This window comes from Bos grunniens, chromosome 10 (assembly GCF_055505025.1).
Source record: "Bos grunniens cultivar Pamir isolate PY7600 chromosome 10, Bosgru_T2T1.0, whole genome shotgun sequence".
Lineage (NCBI taxonomy): Eukaryota > Metazoa > Chordata > Mammalia > Artiodactyla > Bovidae > Bos > Bos grunniens.
The window spans coordinates 11,516,463-11,534,798 of NC_141174.1; the positions used below are offsets into that span (position 1 = coordinate 11,516,463).

Below are 18,336 nucleotides of genomic sequence, written 5' to 3' on the forward strand. Positions count from 1 at the left end.
AAGATGACACCACCCTGATGGCAGAGAACAAAGAGAAACTAAAGAGCCTCTTGATGAAAGTGAAAGAGGAGCGTGAAAAAGGTTGCTTAAAACTCAGCATTCAGCTCTTTTCATGCCTGGCGCAGCCATGGCTCGGGGTCCCAAGAAGCACCTGAAACGCGTAGCAGCTCCAAAACACTGGATGCTGGAGAAACTGACGGTGTGTTTGCCCTTCATCCGTCTGCTGGCCCCCACAAGCTAAGGGAGTGTCTCCCCCTAATTATTTTCCTAAGGAATAGACTTAAGTGTGCCCTAACTGGAGATGAAGTAAAGAAGATTTGCATGCAGCGTTTCATTAAGATCGATGGCAAAGTCCGCACAGATATAACCTACCCTGCTGGTTTTATGGATGTCATCAGCATTGATAAGACTGGAGAGAATTTTCGTTTGATCTATGACACCAAGGGTCACTTTGCTGTTCATCGTATTACACCTGAGGAGGCCAAATATAAATTGTGCAAAGTAAGAAAGATATTTATGGGGACAAAAGGAATCCCTCATCTGGTAACCCATGATGCTAGTACCATCCGTTACCCTGATCCCCTCATCAAGGTGAATGATACCATTCAGATTGACTTGGAGACTGGCAAGATTACTGATTTCATCAAATTTGACACTGGTAACCTGTGCATGGTGACTGGAGGTGCTAGCCTGGGAAGAATTGGTGTGATTACAAGCCGGGAGAGACATCCAGGTTCTTTTGATATGGTTCATGTGAAAGATGCGAACGGCAACAGCTTTGCCACACGGCTCTCAGACATTTTTGTTATTGGCAAAGGCAACAAACCATGGATCTCTCTTCCCCATGGAAAGGGTATTCGCCTTACCATTGCTGAGGAGAGAGATAAGAGATTGGCAGTCAAACAGAGCAGTGGATAAAATGATCTCTATGTGATGTGATTGGAAAAGTCTTTGTAATTAAAGATAATACCAAGTGATTAATAGCAAACAAAAAACAAACAAACAAAAAAAAAAACTCAACATTCAGAAAACTATGATCGTGGCATCTGGTCCCATCACTTCATGGCAAATAGATGGGGAAACAGCGGAAACAGTGTCAGACTTTATTTTTGGGGGCTCCAAAATCACTGCAGATGGTGACTGCAGCAATGAAATTAAAAGAAGCTTGCTCCTTGGAAGAAAAGCTATAACAAATCTAGATAGCATATTAAAAAGCAAAGGCATTACTTTGCTGACAAAGATCCGTCTAGTTAAAGCTATGGTTTTTCCAGTAGTCATGTATGGATGTGAGAGTTGGAGTATAAAAAAAAAGCTGAACACTGTAGAATTAATGCTTTTGAACTGTGGTGTTGGAGAAGACTCTTGAGAGTCCCTCGGACAGCAAGGAGATCAAACCAGTCCATCCTAAAGGAAATCAGTCCTGAATATTCACTGGAAGAACTGATACTGAAGCTGAAGCTCCAGTACTTTGCATCCACCTGATGCAAAGAACTGACTCCTTAGAAAAGACCCTGATGCTGGGAAAGATTGAAGGCTGGAGGAGAAGCCTGGTGGACAGAGGATAAGATGATTGGATGATCACCGACTCGATGGACATGAGTTTGAGCCAACTTCAGGAGTTGGTGATGGACAGGGAAACCTGGTGTACTGCAGTCCACGGGGTCACAAAGAGTCAGACACAGCTGAGCAACTGAACTGAACTGAACATGTGGATGTTGTGACTGCATCATGCTTTACAATCATATACAACACATTAGGTGGAGAAGGACATTTATATTTTATGAAGTTCATCATTTCATCATTAATGAATTAATCCTTTTATGAGTTATCTGAATCACTCTTTTGGAGCATTCTAAACGAGATAAAAAAAAACTGAAAACTTTTTTCAAGTAGCTGACTTAATGGATATCTGAATGTCTGATTTCAAAAGCTGTTACTTATAAAAGGCCAAAAAACGTTAATATGGGCAGTATAGATGTTACATAATTTTTCCAAGGCAGGAAAGGCAATAAGTTGCAAAATACTGTACTAAGAGAATATATGGTTTTTGATAAGAGCAGCTGCTACTTCAGTGAGGTATACAGTGTTTTAAAACTTGTTTGCTTTTTTTTTTTTTCTGTTTTGGAGGTATGTTAATTAGTTCACTTGTTTGGTGTAATTTATCACCATCCTGCCTGTGTTGTGATTCTTAGTTGTATGGTGTGGTTTATGTCCACTGCTTGTAAGTGAGGGGAATGCCACCCTGTGCCTTTGGTGTTTTTATGCTTAAAAATAAAAAAGTGAAAACACAAGGCCTGACCACCAACAGGTGTATGTCCTGACTGGATTCTTTAGCCATGTGTGTACATAATGGTTTTCATGTGGGCAATTATCTGATCACTTACTGTGGGATAGTCTGCTGAACTGAGCTTCAGTTTCAGTTACAGAGGATGCAAGTGAGCAATATTAAAGTATAAATAGGCCCACAATGCAGAGTTTCCTTTTGAAGGTTTTAAGCCAGGAACATACATCAATTAAAAAATAAGCTTATATTCTATGAGACTTGGCACATATTGGGAAATATATAGCAGAAAGCAGGTACCTTCAGGTGTGCCTTAGCACAAACCTGTAACTCGTCAAGTAAGAAAGTAAATCTTCACATGTTTTGAATATTAGAGACTTAAGAGGTTGCTACTAATTGCATTTGGGGGGGTTAAATTAGGACAAATAAGAAATGATTTTGGCTTCAACTCTTCCAATTGGGAATTTTTCTGAAATGTATGAATAGATTTTCTTAACTAGAAAGACAATGAATTTTGTCAGTGTATTTTTTATGATTTAGATCTAGCATGCCAGGGACATAATTCTAATATCAGTCATCATTGTATAACATAATAAATAGATATAAATGAAGAAGGTGAGACCATCTATATTGTTGGACTCAAAATGGTGGGTAGCCAGTCACCACAGGACTCTATTACAGACCAGCCCTCTGCAGATTGTTGAAGGGGGTAAAAAAAATACCATAATTCTTTGCTGTATGGGGTTATTTTATACATTTTGGGGTGTTTAGCAGTAAGCATTTCTGGCCTCTTTTTAGAGGGGCAGAAATAACAGAAATACTTCCTGTGAGTGTAGTAGGAATTCAGAAAATGGAAAAATAACACAGATCAAGGGAGATTTTGTAGAGGAAGTGGGTTATGAGCAGGATCTTGAAAGTTGGCAAGTCAGGTTAAAGAACTTGATGACTAAGTGGTTACTGTTTTTTAACCAAAAGGAGGTCAGTGGTGATCTTGATGAGAAAAATTTCAGTAAGCCACATTACAACTATTGGATGAATCATAAGTTTTAAAGACAAATTCCTGTTCTGACCCAGGCTTAAGCATAGCCTTAATATCCACCATATTGACAGAAGTGGATTTTAGGGGTCATGTGAACTTCCCCCCAGTATAATTCACACATGACCTAAACCATTCAGTGAGTTATTTCTCCTCCACTTTTTTCCTGATTCTTCTTTCTTCTCCTCTTCCTTCTTTCTTTTATCTCTTGCTTGCATCATGTTTCTTAACTCTTTTTTTCTTCCTCTTTCCCTTCAGTAGGCCAACAGAGGTCTGTGAGAAGAGAATCCACAGTTATGACCAGTGTATTAGTTTCCTATTGTCGCTGAAACAAATTACCAGAAACTGGTGACTTAAAACTATAGAAATGTATTCTCTCACAGTTCCTGAAGCTGGAAGTCCAAAATCATTTTCACTGGACAGCAATCAAGGGCTGCACTTGTTTCAGGAGCCCTTAGGGAGAATCCATTCTTTGACCCTTCCAAGTTCTGGAGGCTGCCAGCATTCCTTGGCTTGTGGCCACATCCCTCTAATCTCTATCTCATGGTCACATGACCTCCTCTTCTCTATCAGATTTTCCTCTGCCTCTCTCTTACAAGAACACTCATCTAGGAAAATGAAAACACTAGTTTGAAAAGATACATGCACCTCAGTGTTCCCAAAAGCATTATTTATAATAGTCAAGACATGAAAGCAGCCTAAGTAACCATCAGTGTTACTTAGAACAGATGAATGGATAAAGATCTGATACCACACACACACACACACAGAGGAATATTCAGTCATAAAAAAGGATGAAATTCTGCCATTTGTAACAACATGGATAGACCTAGAGAGTATTAAGTTTAGATAAATAAATCAGAAAAAGACAAATACTCTGTTATCACTTGCATGTGGGATCTAAAAATAAATGAAGGTATAAAACAAAACAGAAACAGATTCACAGTTATAGAGAACAAACTAGTGGTTACCAGGAGGGAGAGGGAAGAGGGAGGGGCAAGATGGGGTATGGGGTTAAGAGACACAAACTACTATGTATAAAATAGATAAGCAACAAGGATATATTGTCCAGCACAGGGAGATATAGCTTTAAAAAAATAATAGCTATAATTGGAGTATAATCTACAAAAATATCGAATCACTATGTTGTCCACCTGAAACTAATGTAATATTGTAAATCCCTGCATGTCAGGAAAAAAGGTAGTGATAATCCTGATTACATTCAAGGCCCATTTAAATAATCCAGGGCAATCTCCCAATCTCAAGATCCTTGATCATGTCTACAAAAACCCTTTTTCCAAATAAGGTAATATTTACAGGTTCCAGGGATTAGGACCTAACATATTTGGGCACCATTATTCAGCCACCAAATTCAGAATATTATGAAGATGCCTTCGTTGACATATGGTAGACAACAGTGCGTCCATCCCGAACACACTGGAGCCTCTCTGGTGGATCTCACTTGCAAGCTTGAGAAAGGACTCTTACCTCTTCATGTGCCTTGTGTTCACTGGACAGTGTTCTGTGTGTGAGCAATACCTCCCTGCTAATGACTGAAAAAGGAACTCATTGTAACTTTCCAATTCCCTAAGTACCAACCATTAAGTCCTAAATAACGAGGTTCAGGATTAAGTGTGTGTTCCTCATAAAGTGCTCCCTATTTTCCTCCTCAGACTTGAGAGTTTGTATTTTTTTCAGTAAGGAAGAGCTATCCCCTGGGCTTATTAGTTTCTGGTTCAAGTTGCCAGTGTACCTTTATCAATTCAAGCTGCAGGAGATGTACAAAAGCACACGGAATCAGTAAGGAATCCTCTCAGCTGGAGATCCTGCTGAATTCACCTGAGATACTAAGACTACGAGAAAGATGCTTTGAGCCCTTCACATTTACCTTTCTCTAAGTAATCCCATCACCCACAAAGTATCTGGGTGAGGATGAGGAGGAAGAAAATATGAACAAGGAGCATGAAAATTTTTGCCCACTTTCCTACCTGTATCCATTACTGGCAGACCATTTTCACTTGCTCATTCCTGCAGCAGAGGGAATCCAGGTGTATTTGCAAGCATTAATTTTTATGGAGTAGTCTCTAAAGCCCTGTGTATCGTTCACCCACTCTCAAATTCTTATTCAGTGAATTTTAGAATGGCAATAATAATGAGATATATTACCCTTTTAAAACAGTATTTTTACCATAACTCTAAGACATAGTGTTATAGTTCCATATGCTCAATAATTATTTTTACTTTTTCCAATGTTTTAGCTTAAGTGTTAGTTCCTTAGTTGTGTCTGACTTTTTGCAGCTCCATGGACAGTAGCTTGTCAGGCTCCTCTGTCAATGGGATTCTCCAGACAAGAGTACTGGAGTGGGTTGCCATGCCCTCTTCCAGGGGATCTTCCCGACCCAGCATTGCAGGTGGATTCTTTACCATCTGAGCCACCATAGAAGTCCATTGTATATTAAATGGGGTGTAGGGGTATTTGGTTTTCCAGCAATATTTGGTTGGCGACCTCTTAGGCCCTCATGAGGAAAATATCTCAGGATCCCTACTGAGTTGGGATGACTTTTCTCAACTCAGTATTCCTCAGCCTTGGCACTATGGATATTTTACACTGGGTAATTCTTTGTCATGGTGGTTGTCTTGTGTATATTAAAATGTTTAGCAGCATCCCTGCCTTCTACCCTCTAAATGCCATTTCCTTGATGAGTTGTAACAAACAAAAATGTCTGCAGACATTACCAAATATTTTCAGGGGACACAAAATCACCCCTGATGGAGAATTGGTGTTCTAACTATATTATTTGCTTGGTTAATAGTAATAGCGTTTATGGAGCACTTACTAAATGCCAGTCACTGTAATAAGCACTTCACTTGCATTAATGAAATCAAATCTTATAAAATCTCACAGGGTAAATTCCATTATTAACTCTATTCTCCAGATAAAGAAACCGAGTCTGGAGCAAATGTGCTTAGATTACACAAGTTTTAAAAATTAGAGCCAGGATTTGAGCCAGAGGTTAGGATTTAGAGTTCATGCTCTTAGGCATGATGGCACAGCTGTGGTCCAGTGCTCATAAGAATAGGCTGTTACAGATTTAAAAGCCACTTCCTTTGCGTCCATTTAAATAAACTCTAACAATGAATGAAAGGATTAGGAAGGACCATTTATTGAACTCCTACAATGAGTGGGGCACTCATCTTGAGAGTTTCATGTAAGTCATTTCATTTAATCCTCACAATAGCCTGATGGAATAGATATTGCTATATTCATTTTTTTGTATAAAAGAATTTGGCACCAAAAAAGTAAGTAATTTTACCCAAGGTAAGAGCTAGTATAGTAACTGGCAGTAACTGAATTTGATCCAGTGCCTGCTAAGTCCATGTTCCTTCTATTTTTTTCCTATTCTTTCCTTGACTTTTTAAAAAGATGGTGGGAGGGGCATTTTTTGGTTCTCCATATATATTTTCTGGTCCAGTCCCTCTTACTGTACAAATTCTACATTTGTAGCTGGTACTTGGAGATTCTGAGCTCTCACCTGTGGTGCGCTGTGTGAAGTCACTTCAGTCATGTCTGACCCTTTGTAACCTTATGGACTGTAGCCCACCAGGCTCCTCTGTCCACAGGATTCTCTAGACAAGAATAGTGGAGTGGGTTTCCATGCCCTTCTCCAGGGTATCTTCCCGACCCAGGGATTGAACCCACGTCTCTTATGTCTCCTGTGTTGGCAGGCGGGTTCTTTACCACTAGCCCCACCTCACAAGCCCAAGCTCTCATCTTTCCTTCCCCGAAGCCTTCTGACAGGTGTAGGCACACGTGAGTGGGCCACCCAAAGACTAGGTGTGAATCCTGGCTCTGCCATTTCCCTGCTACCTGACCTGGGGCCAATCATTTAACAACTGGGGGCCTCAGCTTCCTTATTTGTAAACATGGTGCTAATAATAATGCCCACTGCGCAGGGTGAAGATCAGAAATAATGTATCAAAACACTATTATTAGTTGGTACAATTTTGTTCCTTAAAATCACACTCAGGTTATGCATTTTGCCACTTTCTTTTTTTGTCCCTTCGTTTCAGAGCACTTACAATGTTTCCACCCCAGTCCCCGCTTACCCCATGAAGGGTATCCAGAAACCTCCTGTTTAGAAATTCAGTAAGATTCATCCTTGATTGAAATGAAGGAATCGTGAGAGAAGGCAGATCCTTTGAAGTCTTTGTTAGCTAAACATACTTCCGAAGACTAGTATCGGTACCCAGAATGGGGAGATGAAGACAAGGAGAAAGGGACTTCACAGATACTTTTGGATAAACCATATGAGAAAGATGATTACGAAAGATAGCATACCCTGATCTGTATCCACAGAGAGCAATACTAAGAGCTTCGTAAAAATTTTCATTTTTTAGTGAAAATTTTATTGTTTTTTGGGGTATAAGTGACATATAACATTATATTCAAGTGTACAACACACCTGTCTCTCACCACATCTGTCTCCACCTGACCTTGCGAGATGACCAGTATTCCCCATACATAATTATACAAATTGTTTTCCTTGGGGTAAGCACTTTAAAGGTCTTTCTTAGCAACTTTCAAACATGCAGTGCAGGACTGTTAATTATAGTCACCATGCTATACGTAGCATGTCTGTGACTTTTTAAATGCAATTTTTATTAGTGATAGTCTTCTAAATAATTCTATTTAGAAGTATATAGCTCACTGATCCCTCTTCTCTTTTTAAAAAAAATCATTTTTTATACAATTTTAAGGCTACATTCCGTTTACAGTTATTACAAAATTTTGACTTTATTCCCCATGTTGTACAGTGCTTCCTTCTAGCCTATCTTACACTCACGTTTGGTTTTATTATAGTTTTATAACAAACTTATTTATTTTACAGCAGGAAATTTATACCTTTCTGCCCCCTTTAAAAAAATTTGTTTTACCAAAGCCTAAATTATGAGTTAGATAGATGGGACTGATGTAGAACTTAAATTTTTATGGCCACCTTATGCGAAGAACTGACTCATTGGAAAAGACCCTGATACCTGATGCTGGCAAAGATTGAAGGTGGGAGGAGAAGGGGACAACAGAGGATGAGATGGTTGGATGGCATCACCAACTCAATGGACATGAGTTTGAGTAAATTCCGGGAGTTGGTGATGGACAGGGAGGCTTGGCGTGCTGCTGTCCATGGGGTCACAAAGAGTCAGACACAACTGAGTGACTCAAATGAACTGAACTGATGCAAAGAACTCCTTGGAAAAGACCCTGATGCTGGGAAAAATTGAAGGCAGGAGGAGAGGGGGATGACAGAGGATGAGATGGTTGGATGGCATCACTGACTCAATGGACACGAGTTTGAATAAGCTCCAGGAGTTGGTGATAAACAGGGAAGCCTGGTGTGCAGAGCCCATGGGGTCACAGAGTCAGACACGACTAAGCGACTGAATTCAATAGATGTTTGACCACACGCATGCACATACACACATACACATATACACACATTACCCTAAAATAGAGTGTTCCTATGACACCTTAATTGCACTCATCTCACACGCTAGTAAAGTAATGCTCAAAATTCTCCAAGCCAGGCTTCAGCAATTCATGAAACGTGAACTTCCAGATGTTTAAGCTCATTTTAGAAAAGGCAGAGATCAAATTGCCAACATCTGCTAGATCATCGAAAAAGCAAGAGAGTTCCAGAAAAACATCTATTTCTGCTTTATTGACTATGCCAAAGCCTCTGACTGTGTGGATCACAATAAACTGTGGAAAATTCTGAAAGAGATGGGAATGCCAGACCACCTGACCTGCCTCCTGAGAAACCTGTATACAGGTCAGGAAGCAACAGTTAGAACTGGACATGGAACAACAGACTGGTTCCAAATAGGAAAAGGAGTATGTCAAAGCTGTATATTGTCACCCTGCTTATTTAACTTCTATGCAGAGTACATCATGAGAAACACTGGGCTGGAAGAAGCACAGCTGGAATCAAGATTGCCGGGAGAAATATCAATAACCTCAGATATGCAGATGACACCACCCTTATGGCAGAAAGTGAAGAGGAACTAAAAAGCCGCTTGATGAAAGTGAAAGAGGAGAGTGAAAAACTTGGCTTAAAGCTCAACATTCAGAAAATGAAGATCATGGCATCTGGTCCCATCACTTCATGAGAAATAGATGGAGAAAGAGTGGAAACAGTGTCAGACTTTATTTTTTTGGGCTCCAAAATCACTGCAGACGGTGACTGCAGCCATGAAATTAAAAGATACTTACTCCTTGGAAGGAAAGTTATGACCAACCTAGATAGCATATTCAAAAGCAGAGACATTACTTTTCCAACAAAAGTCCATCTAGTCAAGGCTATGTTTTTTCCTGTGGTCATGTATGGATGTGAAAGTTGGACTGTGAAGAAAGCTGAGCACCAAAGAATTGATGCTTTTGAACTGTGTTGTTGGAGAAGACTCTTGAGAGTCCCTTGGACTGCAAGGAGATCCAACCAGTCCATTCTAAAGGAGATCAGCCCTGGGTGTTCTTTGGAAGGACTGATGCTAAAGCTGAAACTCCAATACTTTGGCCACCTCATGCAAAGAGTTGACTCACTGAAAAAGACTCTGATGCTGGGAGGGATTGAGGGCAGGAGGAGAAGGGGACGACAGAGGATGAGATGGCTGAATGGCATCACCGACTCGATGGACGTGGGTTTGGGTGAACTCTGGGAGTTGGTGATGGACAGGGAGGCCTAGCGTGCTGCGATTCATGGGGTTGCAAAGAGTCAGACACGACTGAGCGACTGAACTGAACTGAACTGATGACACCTTTTGGGCTTCCCTCATGGCTCAGACAGTAAAGAATCTGCCTGCAATGCAAGAGACCTGGGTTCGATACCCTGGAAAAGGGAATGGCTATCCATGCCAATATTCTTCCCTGGAGAATTCCATAATAAGTTGAAATGACATAAAGCAAAGAAATAGTTACATAATATATATATTATGTATGTATATATACATGTATACACATGTATACATGTATGTATACATATATATATTATGTGTGTATATATATATATATATATGCAAAAATCCTTTTTGGATTTCTTCTGGTTAGAGAAAACAAATACTAATGTAGATATTTTGTAAAAGCAGAGTTGCATAAAGCAAACTTTCCAAGAGTGAATGATACTTGTGTGTGTACAGTTGGGATGCAAGAAAGAACGTACAAGAAATATTGAGGAATGTAATTCTTTAGGACAATATTGTATACTTCACAACTCATATATGCAGGGAGATATTAACAAAGTTCTCTTCTAAGTTAAACACCAACAGCAGAAAAACAATTCCTATGGTTCATTGGAATATGTAATGCATGTTCTCAACTCTGGATTGAGACCTTGCAAAGTGACCATTTCCTCAAGGGAGATGTCATTAAAAAAAAAAGTCGGTAGAGAAGGTGTTCATATCTAGTTGCCTTGCTGAGAATGTCAGTCACAGTCTAAAGAGATTCCAAAGGTAACATGATAATATGGCATGTCTACTCAAGGGCAACCAGTGGAAATGTTCTGAATCAAAAATAACTCAATGTTTGAGAATTCTGAGAGGACATCCAGTATATCTCCATCTAGAATAATTGGGAGGGAGGGATGTGTTAGTTTGTTTCGGAATTTCAAGAGATTAAATTTAGTACGTTATAAATATATTGTTGGAAGTGTTAAATCTCATTAGTAATTGAATTTCACTGAAATAAAGACTTCAGGGAAAGCTGATATTTATCTATTTGGCAGAAATCAGTTAAATTCAATTAAACATGATTTTTCAAAAAAATGTTTTTGCAGTCACTGTGTATACCAAAACTAAAATTCAATTACACGTAGGTGATCGTGCTATCACATTCTGGTTATCAGAAAACAGTCATCTTGAAATTCAACAATGGTATATTGGATATTTGCCATTTCAGCAAATACCATTGTAAGAGCAAAGACAGCTCATAGCCAAGAAGCTCATTCCTAAGCTTCTCTTTTGCTTTCACTCAATAAAGGGTATAATAAAACTTCATCCTAAGAAAGGAGCTTGCAAACTCCTTGCCTCATTACAACAGAATTTGACCTGAATATTCATTTTCGTAGTTAAAAAATGAAGATAGAATGACAACAGAATTATTCCAATTATTGTTCTCTGGAAATCACATGTGTTCATTCTACAATGAGGTGTGAAGAAACTTTATAAAGAAAACTTTGTAAAGAAGAAAAATGAAAAAAAAATCATATTAGGAAAGGAAAATGTTAATCTGAGGAGGAATGACAAAGGAAAAGGCAGTAACGCATGAATCATTTTTTCAGAGGTGCTTGATTTGGAATAAAGGTAGGGGGTTCAAATATGGAACCTGAGGTTTCTTCCTGGCAGTGATATGACAGTCATGTCAGCCATCCTCCTAAAACTGAACCATGTTGTGTTTTATAACCTGTGGGTGAAAAGAATAGATATCCTCCCTTAGCCTTTTAGCAGAGCCAAGACAAGCAGTGCAAGGGAGAGACAAGTCTCCAGGAAAGGAGTTACAAGAAGCTACTTCCCACTGTCACTCTGGGTCAGTGGAAATACACGTGCCCAGGACACGCGTAGGTGCTGCGAGCAAGTTGGAGGCATTAACCTTGGGTGCTGCTGAGTCCAGAACGCTTCAAAGGCAAGGGGCAGTGAGGGAACCAGAAGCCAATCAGAGTGAAGAGAGAGTGCATATAAAGACTAAGGGTTTGGGGCTCCTCTCTCTTGCTCCACTGTCTCTGTTCTAGTCAACACCTGCCAATCTGGGCAGGTATTTCTACAACTCCAAGAGGACAAAAGGAGTCAGGTGAGTCTGGGATCAACTAGACTTACATACATTTTGTCCCTCTGCAGTTGCTCTGTGAGACTTAAATTTGAATCATAAGGACCAGCCTTCCCAATGTATTCTACTTGTTTACTCTGAACCTGCTTAAAGGAGTCAGCCATTGACATGTGAGCCCACAAATGCACATTCAAGAAATGAGTAGAATACATGGCCGCCACTGCTTCCTTTCATTTTCTCTGCATCGGGAGAGGCTGGGATGACGCTCAGGCCTCCATTTGTCAGACGGGGCTGGCATGGTCTGCGGCCTATTTGGCAGGTACACTGTGATACTAAAAGAGGCTGCATTTGGAAGAAAGGCATGTTACGATTTGGTTCTAGGGTGGCAAACTTTGAATATATTGCTGCAGAATTCTTCTTTAGGAACTGCTTTCTTTTAAGTGTCAGAAAGTAGAAATACTAGTCTGGAGAAGAAATTCCAACTTCTTTTTTTATAATTGCTTAAAATATTTTTAGTCTAGTATGCATTTTTATTTACTCAGTGATCAAATGTTCTGAAGTGATGAAAGGAGCCTGTAATATGGACTTTCAGGCATCAGTCACAAGACTCGGGTAGGGGAGGTTTTTTTTAGCTAATTTTTACTGGACATAGTTGCTTTCTAATGTGTTATTTTCCGCTATACAGTGAAGTGAATGAGTTATGTGTATGCATATATCCCCTCTTTCTCAGATTTCCTTCCCATTTAGGTTACCACAGAGCAGTGAGTAGAGGTCCCTGTGCTATACAGCAGGCTTTCATTAGTTATTTTAAAAATAGTAGTATGTATATGTCAACCCCAATCTCCCAATTCATCTCACCCAGAAATTTCAACTTCTGAAAGACCTGTATCCCAGCTCTGAGCATTTTTTGATGCCCAGAGACCCTTTTGGAGTGATGCTTTGGTTAAGCGATGAGGCCGAGCATACCATTAGGATTAAGTATGAAAGTGATATTCAATGACCAGCTCTTGCTTTATTCTTTCCATGACATCTGCACAGAGGTTTATAACCCATTTTATTATATTTTGTCATTTCTTAAAAGACAGGCACATGGGGGAGAATCTCCAATGCCATTCTTTGCTAATCCCAATGTTAACCTAGTGATTTTACTCTGAGACTTCCAGTTTGAGTTAGATGACCCTCAATAATAACCTATCTAATAAAAACACAGTCTAAGATATTTATTGTTCATGTTAAGGACTAAGGCCATAAAATGCAATGCTTTGCTTTTAGTTTTAAAATAAAGATTAAAGGAAACTTATGGATGGTTTCAAATAGGATGGTATTACCTGAGCTGATGAATCAAAGTTGTTTGTGTCAATATTACCCTCTACCTCACAATGAATTTAAACCCTAATTTATTTACCTGTATATAAAAAGGATTGTAGCTCACTTAATACTAACAGGTGGTGTGGGTCTAGGAAAAGGAAAGATTAGTCATTTTCATTCTTATCATCTCGCGATTCCTTAATCTCATGATTAAAGGTGATCACTAAGGAAAAAAGTTCAAAGGAATGTTACAGTCCTCTTGAATTTAGGGTACAAGCCTAATGTGTGCCTTGGACTCCACTATGGGAATTTGACACTCTCAGTTGTTACTTCCAGAAAACTCTGGCAAATCTGGCTTATTAACTTTATCACCCAGGGAGACTGCAATAGAGGAATGACATCAGGGTGACTCTGTGCGGTTAGATGTAGGTCATTGTTAGATTCTTTGATTTGTAGGGGACAGTCAACAACTGTTTAATAAACCATTAGTAACCTGTTGTTATTATTACAGAAGTCCCCTTATCTGATTTTAGCCATCAAGGAGGAACAGGAGGACTCTGCTAAAAATGCTTCTTAAATGGCATCTGCATGGACTTTGTTTGGTTTTAAAGCTTCTCATTGCACTTTTGCATTCTGTGTTAACCCATAAATGCCTTAACTCATTTTATAAGCAGCCAGCAAATAAATCCTAAATAGTAAAAATTTTAAATTTAGCTAATGTGTATATTTTTATAAGCGCACATGTGTATATGGGTTTGTATGTATATGAACAAATACATTTATAGGTGGCTTTATATTGTTAATGATGTTTTCCTTAAGCAATACACACATACATATATATACATGTGTACATGCTCAGTTGCTAAGTTGTGTCTGACTCCTTGCAACCCCAGTGAACTGTAATGCACCAGGCTCCTCTGTCCATGAGGTTTTCCAGGCCAGAATACTGGAGTGGGTTGCCATTCCCTTCACCAGGGACGCATATGTATATATGCATGTACCACTGTGAATTGGTATAAAGACTTTTATTTTGCAAAAGGCTTTTTATAGATGATCTTTTACTGAACTCCATAATTAACCTGTGCAAAGGTTAAATGACCTGCCCAATTTCACACTAAGAAAGCCAGGGCTAGCAAGGAAGTTTCCTGATTGCTGGCCAAGAGTTCTTTCCACTGGAACAGGTGTCACTGGTTATTGGGAAGCTGAGGGGAAGAAACTGATTTAACTTCTCTGAAGTTGAGAATTATTGATCGTGACTGAAATATCATCAGTGCCGTGATTTTCCAAAGCCAGCTGATCTAAGACAGTCCTGTGTGTGAGCGAGTTATGTGAAGGGCCATGTATGATAACTTTGCTGTGTTCTGTCTATATTATGCAATGCTGCTCTAATTCTTTTATGTTAACTATCTTTTTATTAACTTTATTTTTGACAAACCATCACATAGCTGCTATTCATTACACTAGTAATGAAAATACTGATGCAAGATTGTGAAGGTATACAGAACTGGAACCTTGAATCATATGATGAAAGTCAATTTCCAATACTGTCCTTTAGTCAACAAAAAACTTTTACTAGAAATCAGAGATTATGGTATTACAAAATTGATACTTTTTGCAAGGTTAAAATTTGATTAACCATTTTTTTAGACATTCTCTTTGGAGATACCCATTCATTTTAATTTATGGTTAAGCTTAATAGAGACAGGCAAATTGAAAGGTATTTAGTTTATTCAACCGGCCCTTGCTGGCAGAATTAGTCAAAGAAATGGGAAACTGCTACTTCATTACGAAAACCGCATACTCATAATCAAAACGAACCAAGTTGACAAACATATATTCTCCCTTAGAATTCAAAATACTCTTAACATATAAGGAGCAGTCAAGAACTCCTTATAGTAACCTTGGCATGATAAGTATTCAGAAAGGTCAGCCTGACCCTTCAGACTTATCGTATGTAAAAATCTGTTCCTCCCATAATGTCCCAAGGGCAATTTTCACAATTGAAACAAGTTTCTTCTTATAAAACAAGGTAAAACCCTACATTCCCTGGGGTAAAAGTTAAGATGCTCTAACTTGCCTCCCCCCACCCCCGAAATTATTTTTTACAAAACAAACAAAACCCAATGGAGTGGCTTACATAGATAGAAATGTATTTCTCACATTACAGTCCTGCCGGTCCAGGTGGTGAAGGTCATTAAAATACACAGGTCTCTTCCTTCCTTTCTGCTGCATTGCCATTCCCTGATCTGCTCATCAGCGTTACCGAAAGCTGAGTCTCTACCACGTCTGTGCTACAGCCCATAGAAGAAGGGAATAGGAGAGAGTCCAGGGCAAGTGTCTTTAAGGAGCTGATCCAGAAATGAAAGATATCCTTCTACTCCTCTCTCATTGCCCAGAACTTTAGCACATGAACTTACTTAGCTTCAAGGGATGCTGGGAAATGTAGTCTGTAACTGGGAGACCATTCTTTTAAAAGATAGAGTGGAGGAGGAAGGGTGGAGGGGTGGGTTCATCTATTAAAAGAAGGTGGAGAATAAAAGATAACTGGAGAGCATCTACCAGTATCTGTCATAGTCACTATATACAAAGTAAAATGCATAGTATCCACAAGGAACCATCAAAGGCATTCAAATAATTAAAAAATAAATTAATTCTGGTAGTGCTTGTGTTTTTTTTGGGCTCCAAAATCACTGCAGATGGTGATTGCAGCCATGAAATTAAAAGACACTTACTTCTTGGAAGAAAAGATATGACCAACCTAGACAGCATATTAAAAAGCAGAGACATTACTTTGCCAACAAAGGTCTGTCTAGTCAAAGCTATGGTTTTTCCAGTGGTCATGTATGGATATGAGAGTTGGACTGTGAAGAAAGTTGAGCACCAAAGTATTCATGCTTTTGAACTGTGGTGTTGGAGAAGCACTCTCTTGAGAGTCCCTTGGACTGCAAGGAGATCCAACCAGTCTATCCTAAAGAAAATCAGTCTGAATGTTCATTGGAAAGACTGATGCTGAAGCTGAAGCTCCAATACTTGGCCATCTGATGCAAAGCACTGACTCATTGGAAAAGACCCTGATGCTAGGAAAGATTGAGGGCAGGAGGAGAAGTGGACAACAGAGGATGAGATGGTTGGATAGCATCACCGACACGATGGACGTGAGTTTGAGTAGGCTCTGGGAGTTGGTGATGGACAGGGAACATGGTGTGCTGCAATCCATGGAGTCACAAAGAGTCAGACACGACTGAGCGACTGAACTGAACTGAGTGCTTGTGTTATTTAAAAGTAGTGACTCTCAAGTTTTCTCAATCTAGTACAACTTCTTTGGTGTAAAATTTACCCGTCACTACCTTTTGAACAAAGATTTAGCTGTGTACATGGCTTTGTCTCTAATGAGAAGATATGAAGGTAGTTTCTAGTTTTTATTAATATATAACATAAGCATATTAGAGAGGCATGCCAATTTTTTGAACATTATTGAAGAATGAACTTTTCTAAGTTAACTTTCCAAATAATGGAAGCTCGCCATTTTTAATGTAAAACGTATATGATTCTCTTTCGTGTATGTGTCTGAGTATGAATGTAAATATTTACTAAACTGAGGTAGTTTTCCATCTACTTCCTTAAGCCAGATAACAACTGAATGAATTTATCAGTTCAGTTCAGTTCAGTCGCTCAGCTGTGTCCGACTTTTTGCGACTCCATGAATCGCAGCACGCCAGGCCTCCCTGTCCGTCACCAACTCCCGGAGTTTACCCAAACTCATGTCCATTGAGTTGGTGATGCCATCCAACCATCTCATCCTCTGTCATCCCCTTCTCCTCCTGCCCTCAATCTTTCCCAGCATCAGGGTCTTTTCAAATGAGTCAGCTCTTTGCATCAGGTGGCCAAAGTATTGGAGTTTCAGCTTCAACATCAGTCCTTCCAATGAACACCCAGGACTGATGTCCTTTAGGATGGACTGGTTGGATCTCCTTGCAGTCCAAGGGACTCTCAAGAGTCCTCTCCAACACCACAGTTCAAAAGCATCAATTCTTCAGCACTCAGCTTTCTTCACAGTCCAACTCTCACATCATACATGACCACTGGAAAAACCATAGCCTTGACTAGACAGACCTTTGTTGGGAAAGTAATGTCTCTGCTTTTGAATATGCTATCTAGGTTGGTTATACCTTCATGAAATGCCTATTTATTTGGCACCAATTATGTGCCAGTGATGACATCAGACTCTGCATAGTATTTCAGATTTAATCTTCCCAACAAGCCGGTGAGGTAGGACAGATTTTCCCTGTTTGGCATGTGAGGAAACTGAATCTCAGGGAGGTTAGGTAATGTGCTCAAGGTCACATCAAGAAGCCTCAAGTAAAACCCTGATCTCACTATTCCTTCTACAATACTTCTGTCAGTTTCCTTCATTCAACAAATATTTACCAAGGACCTTTCTCTCCATGCAGTATGCTCAATGTTTTTATCTTCTGCTCCTGTTTAACCGTATGACAATCACATAAAGTAGATGCTGTTTTTCCACTTAAAGTTGATACATCTGTAGTTCAGACAAGTAAAATATCCAAATGGCAAAGAAATGGGTAGGCCAGGATTTACAACTAGATGGCCCTTTCTACTCAGAACCTGCCGTTCCTCTTATTGTATGGTCACTGAAGTCCCCAAAGCTTAGACACAGCACTGACCTGCTTTGCCCTCCTGTTCTCTGTATTTCCCATCTACCATCTCATACATCCTGTCGACTCTTCCAGAAACACCTCTCAGTCCAGCCCCCAGTCTAGATGAGCCATTATCACTTTGGGCCTGGAGCTGTTCCCTAACTGTTCCTTCTATGATCGAGTTATCTTTCTTCCAATCTCCACATTTTCATGAGGTAGTTGGCCTCAAGTAAACAAAACAATC

At 39.5% G+C, this 18,336-nt stretch overlaps 1 long non-coding RNA gene and 1 pseudogene across 3 annotated transcripts; one reads left to right on the plus strand and one right to left on the minus strand.

Annotated features, from left to right (window-relative positions):
* Nucleotides 1-2,305, plus strand: LOC147363916 (small ribosomal subunit protein eS4, X isoform-like; annotated as a pseudogene). The gene has a single exon (XR_015133911.1). The product of XR_015133911.1 is annotated as a small ribosomal subunit protein eS4, X isoform-like (transcript).
* A 1,004-nt stretch (nt 2,306-3,309) lies between these two features.
* On the minus strand, nt 3,310-15,809 carry LOC147363917 (uncharacterized). Of its 2 annotated transcripts, none has more exons than XR_015133912.1 (2): nt 15,595-15,809; nt 3,310-3,590 (listed from the first exon to the last, which is right to left on the minus strand). It is a non-coding gene; the product is annotated as an uncharacterized LOC147363917 (long non-coding RNA). The 2 variants fall into 2 exon arrangements; XR_015133913.1 differs by having other exon boundaries at nt 15,572-15,776.
* Between the last annotated feature and the right edge of the window lie 2,527 nt (nt 15,810-18,336).